A 10,550-nucleotide genomic window follows, 5' to 3' on the forward strand; every position below is an offset into this window, starting at 1 on the left:
TCACAGCTGACCCAACAGTGCATTCATGTTCTTGTTTTCCTGTAGTCCTTTTGACATATATTGTTTCCTTTTCTGTCATCTTTGCCAATCTGAGAAGCGTAAGGCCTCCTCTCTCTTTTCCACCTGCTTAGTCTTACCTTTCCTTTAAAACCTAACTCAAGTCCCAAGGCTTTCCCTGAACATTGTGGACTTCAGTGATGTGGTCCTTCTTTGATCTCCTGTAGCATCTACTGCTTGAACCACTCATTTGGCACTCAACTAATGCCACTTTGCTTAATCTTTTCCCCTACATGTGCTATATCCCCAACTGATTTAAAGTAATGCTTATATCTATAACACATTCTATTTTACAAACTGCTTTCCTCACAGCAGTTCTGAGAGGGACTGTAAGCAATATTATCCCATTTTAAAGGAGAGAGAACTGAGACTCAGATATTAAGAGACAGGGTAAAGTCCCATAGCTAATAAATAAAGGAGACAGGGTCAGAACTCATGACCTTATGACTCTGTATTTGGTTCTTTCCCTATATCATATTGCCCTTTTCAGCTCGTTCAGAGCAGGAAATTAGTCTAATACTATTTTTTGCATCCCCAGGGCCTGGCACAGTGTTCCCCCATTAACATATAGTAGAGACTTAATAGATATTTATTGGTGGGGCTAACTGATGATGTCTGCAAGTTAGAGTGGTCAGGAAAGGATTCTGACCTCAGACTGTTGCCAGGTCTTGCATGGAAGCTTTGATAGGCCAAGAGGTGCAAATAATTAATATAAGAGGGAAAGGGATTGTCATCCTCCAATGAAACAGTGTCTTCTAAGGCTTTTTGGCCCTGTTGATAACCACCATACGTGGGATGAAAGAAACTGTAGTTCACCCCTCTCATTTTGCAGATGAAAAAACTGATGCTTGGAGAGGCATAGGTATTCTCCATCCGTACTCCCCATTATTCTACTTTAAAATCGTTGTGCCGGTTCGATATCACAGAAGCACCGAGTATTTGTATCCTAGAACATTCACTTCTAGCAAATCTTGTCTAGCAGCCTGGCTGTTGCTGAGAGCAGTCTGCCCCCTTGTGGACCAAAGGTGAAAGGTACATTCTGCATTGTCTGCTTAATGGCTGAAGCTTGATGTGAGGTTTTTAGTTCAGAAGAAAAGGAAGTATTTATCTATAAAAAAATCGGAAGGCATTTTGGTTATGAAATACATTCCTTAAACTGTGCCTGAATTTTGTTAGCCAGATTTTCAGGTATGCAATAGAAAAACCACTATGTATTATGCAAGAGATTTTTTATTTAACGCTCTTGCATAGTAAATAGTTTCACAGTGAGCGTATGCAGAATACTTAAAAATATGCCTGAAGTCAGGTTGCTATTGTTCAAGGATCATGTATAAAATAAGGCTTCATGAGAACAGGGTGAAAAACACCTTCTTTTCTTCAAGTTATAAGGCTCAAAAAGATTTTGGTTGTTTTTTTTTAAGTGTGTAATTAGTGAATACTGTTTACAGAACTCTGCATTTCATTTTACAGAGCAGAACATTTTTAATTGTTGATTTCAAAATAAAATATATTTTAAAAATTATTCTTGGAGAAGCAGTGAGGACTAGGGGAAGGCTGTTAATCTGAAGAAAGACAAAATATTAACAATTAAGCAATTAACAATACTGCTATGCATTGTGCTGGTCTCTCCTCACTATAGTCCATCCTCCATTCAGCTGTCAAATTAATCTTCCGAAAGCACAAGTCTGAGCATGTCACTACCTACTCAATATACTCTAGAGGCACCCTCTCACCTCGAGGATTCAATATCAAATCCTCTGTTTAGCATTCAAAGCTCTTCATAACCTGCACTACCCCCATCCCACTTCTGCCTTTCCAGTCTTTTTATATCTTATTCACCCCCACATAGTCTTTAATCTAGTGACTAGCCTCTTAACTGTTCGTTTAACAAATGCTCCATCTTTTGACTCCAGGCATCGTCACTGGCTGTCTGGGCATTTTTATTGGCTGTCCCCCATTCCCAGAATTATTTCTTTTCTCATCGCCCCTTCCTGGCTTGCCTGGCTTTCTTCCAATCCCAGTTAATATTCTGCTTTTTGTGAGAAGCCTTTCCTGATCCCCTTTGAATCTAGTGCCTTTCCTCTGTTGATTACCTCCAGTTTATCATGCCCGATCTTGTTTGTACATAGCTGTTTTTATGTTGCTTCCTCCTTTAGACTGTGAACTCCTTGAAAGCAGGGGCTACCTTTTGCCTCTCTTTGTACCCCTAGATCTTAGCACAGTGCCTGGCACATAGTAGGTTCTTGATGGATTACTGTTGCTGTTTGTCCTTCATTTTCAAAGAGGACCAGTGACAACATGGGGTGATGTCTCGACTTGTGCATGAATTGGATTCAAGTGAGATAGAGTTGCACAAAGTTGTCAGTCTCACTCTCTCTTCCAGAGTCAACCAAGTCCAGTGGCAGGACAAAAGTCAATATGACTGGCAATGGCTGGAGATGCAGTGGATGACCTTGGTATCTTTGGGTACCACAGTGCCTACTTCAGCTGCCTTCATGGTGGTTGGACCAAACTGTTCTCATCTGCCCATTCCACTGGAGGAAGTTTTCACATGCTTGAGTAGACACTCTGCTAACTCACTGAGCAGTTTGTGGCCCATTGATTACTCTCAACCTGGTTTAGCCTATCTGCCAAGATGGTTTACTGGAGTGTGTCCACTGCACATACCACAGCTTCTTGGAAATGCAGGTGAGAGTTGAGTATCAGGTAGACACCAAAGATGGATGCTCAACTTTATAAAGGCTTAGCAACCCCTCATACCAAAGGTACTAGTCCTCCTTGAACACCTATATACCCCACTTGATGCATATTTGTTGACTGACTAACTGATCTCCCCTTCTTTTCTGTAAGACTTCAGGAATAAGTTCATATTCAAAACTGGTGTTGCTCCTTGGCTGCCATATCTTTTTGATTGGCAAGGGGGTTAAATATTTTCTGTGGCTGAAGTGGTTTCTATATTCTTTTTAGTCATACCATGGCACTTAATTTAATTAATTTCATTTGACTGTGAGCTTCTTGACGATTATGTTAGAGTGTTAGCTCCTTGAGGGTAGGAATTGCTTTTTGCCTTTTTGTATCCCCAGCACTTAGTATAGTGCCTAGCACATAGTAGGTACTTAATAAATCTTTATTGACTGACTAGCTGTATTAGGCTCTCAGGATGAAAAGACAGAAGTGAGACCATGTTTGCCCTCAAGGAGCTTATATTTTAAGCTTATTTTCATTATGTCATTTTCCTCGGATACAATGAAACAAGAATGAGGATGTTGCTTCAGAGCTTAAGGATATATGATGACCTAATAGCCTTTAACCATTTTTGTAAGATGTGTTGGTGGCAAGTCAACTTTTTTTTTTTACTAGTTAGCTATCAGAATGTTATTTTCTATGAATTAGAATGTTTTGTAAAAGTTTCCTAGAAATTTCTTCATTTTCTGGTGGTTGTTGTTGTTGTTAAATGCACCTGCAATATTTTGGACTAATTTTGGACTTCTTCGAACACAATCATTTGAGACTTCTTTGGCTTCCCCACCATGCCCTCATCAGATGCCTTCCCCTCTACTCTACTTGCCAGTTTTCTTTTGAGCATGGTCTTTCTGCAATAAGTTGTAAGGTATTTAAGCTTAATTGTCTCCCTACTATATTTATCTCTCCTAACAGACTGCTTGAATAGACACTCCACTAACTGGAGGGCAGGTACTGTCTTTCTTTTTCAGATTTGTGTGTGTGTGTCCCCAGCACTTAGCACAGTGACTGGTACATAGTAGGAACTTAATAAATGTTTATTGACTATTGACAAAAATGAATTCAACCAAATAAGCTTTCATTTATTCATTTAGCATCCATTGGGCACCTACTGTTTTGAAGGCACTATACTGAGAGATATAAGGAAAACAAAGGTGGAATACTACATCTTGGCCTTGCCCCCATGGACCTCACAGTCCGTTAGGAGAGATAAATATAGTAAGGAGACAATTAAGCTTAAAACAAGCTGATGGGTACAGTGAATAAAATATTGGACTTAGAGTTTGGGAAGACCTAAGTTCAGATATTCCTTCAGGCACTTAGTAGCCTTGTGACCCTGGACAAATTGCTTAACTTCTCAGCCTTAGTTTCCTTATCTACAAAATGGGAATAATAATGACACCTCCCTCATAAGGATATTTTGAGGATTACATGAAATAACACATGACAGAAGTTTTGAAAATCCCAAAACACTACATAAATGCTATTTATCATCATCATCATTATGTACTTAAAAGAATAGAGTAGGAGTCCTGAAGCAGGAAGGATTATTTCTGGCATGGAAGAATGTGGAAAAGCTTCATAAAGGAAATGAAATATGATCAGACCTTGAAGAACAGATAAAAAATGGTCAGTCAGAGAAATATTAAAAGGAGAGTCTAGACAGAGAGAGCATCCAGAGAAAGAAAAGTGCAGAGAGCATGTTCCTGGAATGGTGTGCAATGCAGTTTGGCTAAAGTACAGGCATAGATGGTAGGGACTCCTGAATATCCGGCTAAGAAATTTAGATGATCTGTGTTTTTGCTGAGCTCTTCTCCGTATCATTATTGTTGTCAATTATTAATATTTACTGGCTATTCACTGGATAGTCAATATTATATATTAAATACTTCAAAAATGCTGATTTTAAGGAAAAGTATGGTCTTCAACATTAAATAATTTAATCCCTAGATAGAAGCAAGATGAATTATGACACATAGTAACTTATTCCATCTACCTCACTATATTAGATTTTAGAGATAGAAATCCCCACTTCTGCTTGTAGCTTAATGGTTTATTTATATTACCAATGCTATTCTTTTTATTAAGGGCTCCTAGTAATCATAGGGTGTTTTGAAAAACTCAAGTGAGAACTGCTTCTACTTCTGTGTTCCATGTAGTGCCAATGGATATTGTGGGTGTTCTGTGAAATATTTATTCGTAATTCCTTAAATGTTGTACTAGGATCTTTATCACAAGACTTTGAAAGGCAATGACTTCATTCTGTTTGAGGAATGATGATTCATTATTAAGTCATACACCTTGGAAAGCACCTGCTTTCATACAAATCATTCTACAAAAAGATACATCTAAAAATATGTTTATTCCCCTGTCTTTGGCTAAAGATATAGAAATAGACTTAGAAGTTTTATTTGTAGGATATTGTATTGTGATAGAACTAAAGATGAACTAGTGTAAAGAGTATCTTCAGAGAAATGTATGACCAGAAAAGAAGGTGGGCTGGGTACATAATGAGAGCAACAGTCAGCTGATGGGCTAGTCAAATGTTTTATTGGTACCTGTATGATGCCAGGAGACTGCAGCATTTGGGTGAATTCCCCTCTGGTGAATTTAAGGGAAGAGATGAGATGGATAAGAGCTGAGAAGTTAATGAAACGGGCAGTATAAATGGATTGCCATTTTCATTTTTGGAGAACACACTCACATCAGTAAGATCACAGATCTAATGGACTGTTGAAGAGGAGAAACAGAGTCACGGGAAGACACAGACGTGATGTTCTTTGTGTGTGCTTGCACATGCTTTTAATCTTTATAAGAAGGTAGATTTATATAAACAACTTATTAATACGTTTCCACTTATGATGTGCCACTATCATAATATTGGTCCAAATTCTTACTCCCTCTACAACTCTTCCATAAATATAAGGGAGATGAAATTTGGTCCATAGTGTTATAGAAGTGCCCTGGATTTGTACTAAGAACCTGGGTTTGATTTTTTTTTTTGAAAAATGTGTTGATTTTTTTTTTGTTTTTATATTTTAGACATTTCCAGACTATCCCCACTCCACGAGAATTCTCTGGTAACAAAGGAAAATAATTAGGCTAAACTAGTAACATAGACCTTAACTGAAAATGTACAAAATATTCCACATCTGTAGGAGCCCCATTCCATCTCTCCATGTTTTTAAATTGTTTTAAAAAAAATAACAGAAATCCATTTTCTCTCACTCCCACTCCTATCCTATTGGGAATAAAGAAAGGAAAAACAAATTCCTTTAAGACATATGCATAGTCAAGTAAAACAAATTCTCTCAATGGCTATATACAAAAATATACATGTCTCAAGTTCTCTGTCCTAAATCTATCACCTCTCATGAACAGCATGTTTAATTATTGGTCTCCTGGAATCATGAAATATTGATCACAGTTCTTAGAGCTTTCAGATGTTCTTACAGTGACACTATATAAATTGTTCTTCTGGTTAGGTTCATTTCATTTTTTTTACCAGTTTGTAAAAATCTTCAAAACTGTCCATTTTTATAATATTGATGTCATAGTACAAATTGTTCTTCTGATTCTGCTCATTTCACTTGGCATCTGTTCATAAAAGTCATTCTATGTCTTTTTGAAATTAGTGCAACAATGTTCCATCACATCAACATATCACAGCTGCTTTAGGCAGTTGGTCCTCAAGTGATGAGCATCCCTTTAGCTTCCAGTTTCTTGCCACCACAAAAAGAGCTGCCATGAGTATCTTTCTACATAGAGAGCCTTTTCCTATTTCTTTGATATCTCTAGAGTATAGGCCCAGCAGTAACACAGTTGGAAAATAGTCTAGAACAGTATTTGAAATTACACACAGCATGTTACTAAATAGTAAATGCCCTTTGACTCAGTGATATCATTGAAAAACTGGGTTTGAATCCCAGCTCTCCTGTTTGCTCTCTGTGTAACCTCGGGCAACTTCCCTTCTGTTACTTCTTATTTTTTCATTTGTGAAATGAGTGGGGTCAGTCAGGTATTGCAAAATGTCTTTTCTGGTTTCAAATCCTAGGATTCTATGAGAAATTGTTCAAGATGAGACAATACCCTCCAGCTCTCATGCACTAGTTATGGGTCACCTGAAGTAGTATGGGAGGAAGGGCCATTTTCACACTCCAAAAAGTTATTTTAGAATTCAGCAAATGGTGTATCTGCTATTAAACAATCTGTTCAAATAACCAATATCATATTTTGAGAAAACAACATATCCTTAAAGGTGTCATTGAAGTTTAGTGCTGGAATCCTAGACTGTAAAGCAAAGCAGACTCTGAGTTTTAATGCATACCTGGCGCTGACTAATTGAACTTTGGTAAGTAAACCCAGGCATCGAGTTTGGCTACCTTAAGGTGTGGAATAAGGAGATAATATTTGCTCTTTCCTTCTCTTAAGCTTTCGGATGGCTTAATGAGTTAATGTTTTCAAAGCACTTTTAAGTACTTGGAAGATAAATTATATCGTGATTGGCACTAAATCATGTTTGAAATGGCACACGAAATTACCCTCCCTCCTGCTGCCCAGGCTGTCCTCTCCCCACAGCCTCCGTCAGAGCTCAAGATCTTCCTGCTGCACCTGTCGCCATCCTGGCTTTCCCCGCACCTTGCTCAGGGTGTCTCAGAGAGGTAAGAGCTTAGGAAGCTGAGGTCCTTGTGGCCCAGGCCCCTCCCTGCTGTGAAAATGGAAATTGCCCCAGGGGAGAGGAAAAGAGAGGGATGGAAGCATGGACTGAAGGGGACATAGGAGGAGTGGAAGGGCTCTCGAAAGGACCAGTCCAGTCCACAGTGGATCAAGGTGAATAGAGAGTAGTATATAGGCAGCAAGGAGGGAATGGTTAGTGTAACCACCTTCCAAATCACCGAGGGTCCTTTTGCATTGAATTTAAATGCCTTTACTGGCAGCTGGAAGTACCAAATACTTGGAGTACCTGAAAGACAAGCAGAGTTTCCTTTCAAGTGTGGAGATTTCAGTTCTTGCCATTTCCACGCCCATAAAATTTGGACTTCTGGTTGGCAGCAGTTAAAGGAGTCAATCACTCTAATTCTGTCATGGTCAGTATCTCTTATGGTATGCTTGCTTCATATAATAAGCAGCTGCTATGTTTAGGGAAGTAGTAGCCAGAGTTGTCCAGAAGCGACCTGGAAAACAAATTGCTTTTGTTATTAAGAGCAGATTTCCTGTCTGTACAAAATGTAGGGGTGGAGGAGAATGGGGGAGAGGAGGGGTCTGTCTTTTTCAATAGCCCTAACTTTTCAACTGATCATTCTTAATCTCTCAATTAAGTAAAACTTTTCACCTGTCAGAAGATTTTCCACATTAGGTGCCACCTTAAGGGCAAAGTCTTCGACTTGTGGAAGTTCTGAAATGACTTCCTCTCCAAACCACACCCTGTGAATTAATTTCTTTTTGTAAGTGTGTGTGTGGGAATTTTTCATTAGATTATGCTGACTGGTAGTCCGGTCCTTGTAAAAGGGACAGATATCATCTCTCAGTAGTGTTTTAGTGAATAATTTGCTGAAGAAAACAAACTAGTGATTCAGTGGAGAGAGTACTAGATCTGGGTCAGAAAGCCCTTAGTTTAAATTCTACCCACAGATACTCACTAGTTGTGTGACCCAAGAGGGCAAGTAAATTAACCACTCTAAGGCTCAGTTTTCTCATCCATAGAATGAAAATAATAATTGCATCTGTCTCATGGAGTTGTTGTGAGGATCAAACGAAATATTTCTAAAGTGCTTTGCAAATCTTAAACTTCTACATAAATGCTAGCTATTGTTAATATTATTATTGTTAGTGTTATTAAATAATTAAAAGTTAACTGATCCTGCTTGAAAAGAAAAGTCTTAGGTAAATGTGGCTTTAATTGAGCTGTACATACAGCTTTAGAGAGAGCATAAAATGTTATAAGAATGCAGAGTAGAGTTTGACATTAAGCTGCTAAATAGGAAACAGGGCTCAGACTTTAAAAATAAGGAAGGTGACTGGGGGAAAGTATCTTACAACAGGTTGTATTTTTTATCAACTCTGAAGGGAGAATGTATGAAGTAAAATGTGTATTTTGTTTATAGGAAGTGGTCTTCAAAACAGACTTGGGCCTTGAGTCATTGTAAACATTGGGAACAAAACATTTTCTTGTTAAGAGGCCTTGGATAAAAACTGGTATCTTCCTTCCTGGTATATATTACAAGATGAACAGTCTTCCCTTTTCCAGATAATAATAATAATACTTGGGTTTCTCAGCAGCCCACATCAACTCTCCCCTCACCCTTTAGCTGTCAGGTGTTTGAAGTGCAGTCCAACTTTCTGCAGGATGACAGGTTTCCTACTCAGCAGAAGTGAGCAGCAGGGAGCCAAGATGCTTTGATTCAGGAAAGACAGAGTGGTTGGATATAACTTTTGGATGAGGTTATGTTTCTTTTCCAGTTTGTTAAAGTTTCTTATTTCACAGCAGGTGATGTGATTGCATACTCATCCAGAGCTGACGGAAAGCCTGAGACATTGGCTTGGACACACAGAAGAATCCCTTTCTTGAGTTTGCCAGGACAAGTTCTATGGTATGTGGAAAATATTGAGCATAGAGTGGGTGGGCTGGTTTTCATGGGTGATATTGTTTTCTTTGCTTTATGTACATTTCATGGAATCAGAATGAAGAACCTTACATAATTCCCTATGACAATAATCCCAGATCCAGTCCCTGTCTATATCTTAGAAAGGGGGACTCATTTAAATATAAATAGATAAGTAAGATAAGTAAATATAAATAGATCAGTAACTTCTACAAACAGGAGTTCAACATGCTTAGGGGAAAAAAAGGAAAATCAAATTTACTTACTTTTAAATTATTTGAATAGAGATTACTAGGATTTATAATCTTATCTATTTAGAGATAGATATAAAAATATGCATACATATATAAATTTACAAGTCTATATAGATCTATATATAACTATCAATGCAGGTTGGCAACTTCCCTGAATCTTAGAGCCTTAGAGAGCTGCCAACAGCACTGACATAAAATGACTTACTCAGGGTCACACAGTATATGTGAGAAGGACTTGAACCTATGTTTTGCTGGCTCTGAGGTCAGGTCTCTATCCACTAGACTGTGCTGCCACCTTTTTAATCATATGCTGACTTTTTCTACCATACCAGTGGTTCATGGGTATTTAATGAATGGTGGTGGTGTTACTATCATGACTAAGAATGTAAAGTTCATGCCATCAGAATTATCTTGGCTGTATCTGACAGAAATGTCTTAACTATGTTAGTGTTATAGGCTTGTGAGATTGCTGTAGGAACACTCAGAAGGAAACTAGGGAACGTGATTAAAAAAAAACTGTTAAGTAATACCATGAAGTTATATAGAAATTCAAGTTATGCTTCTGAATGATTTATAATCTATCAGGCTGAAAAAACAATAGTCAGGAAAGACTGGATCCTGCTCTCCTAAAACATAGCATCTTTCACCCCTACCCTCCTGAGTTCATTTTACCTTTGTTGTTCACTAAACCAGGTTACAAGAAAGATGGAATTAAGCTTGGTCAGAAAGAGAAGAACTAGCAGATTTTAACCACAATGACACAACACTGTAGTAGAGTAGCATCAGTCATTTTTAGAAATAACTGCCTAGTATGTTACTCTTCTTGCCTTGGGCCTTGATATTTCATTGTTTCCTCTATTGAAACTTCAATTTCCCTTTAGCCAATGAAGACAAA

This window comes from Phascolarctos cinereus, unplaced genomic scaffold, assembly GCF_003287225.1.
Source record: "Phascolarctos cinereus isolate Bilbo 61053 unplaced genomic scaffold, phaCin_HiC Scaffold_726;HRSCAF=1367, whole genome shotgun sequence".
In the NCBI taxonomy this organism is placed as follows: Eukaryota; Metazoa; Chordata; class Mammalia; order Diprotodontia; family Phascolarctidae; genus Phascolarctos; species Phascolarctos cinereus.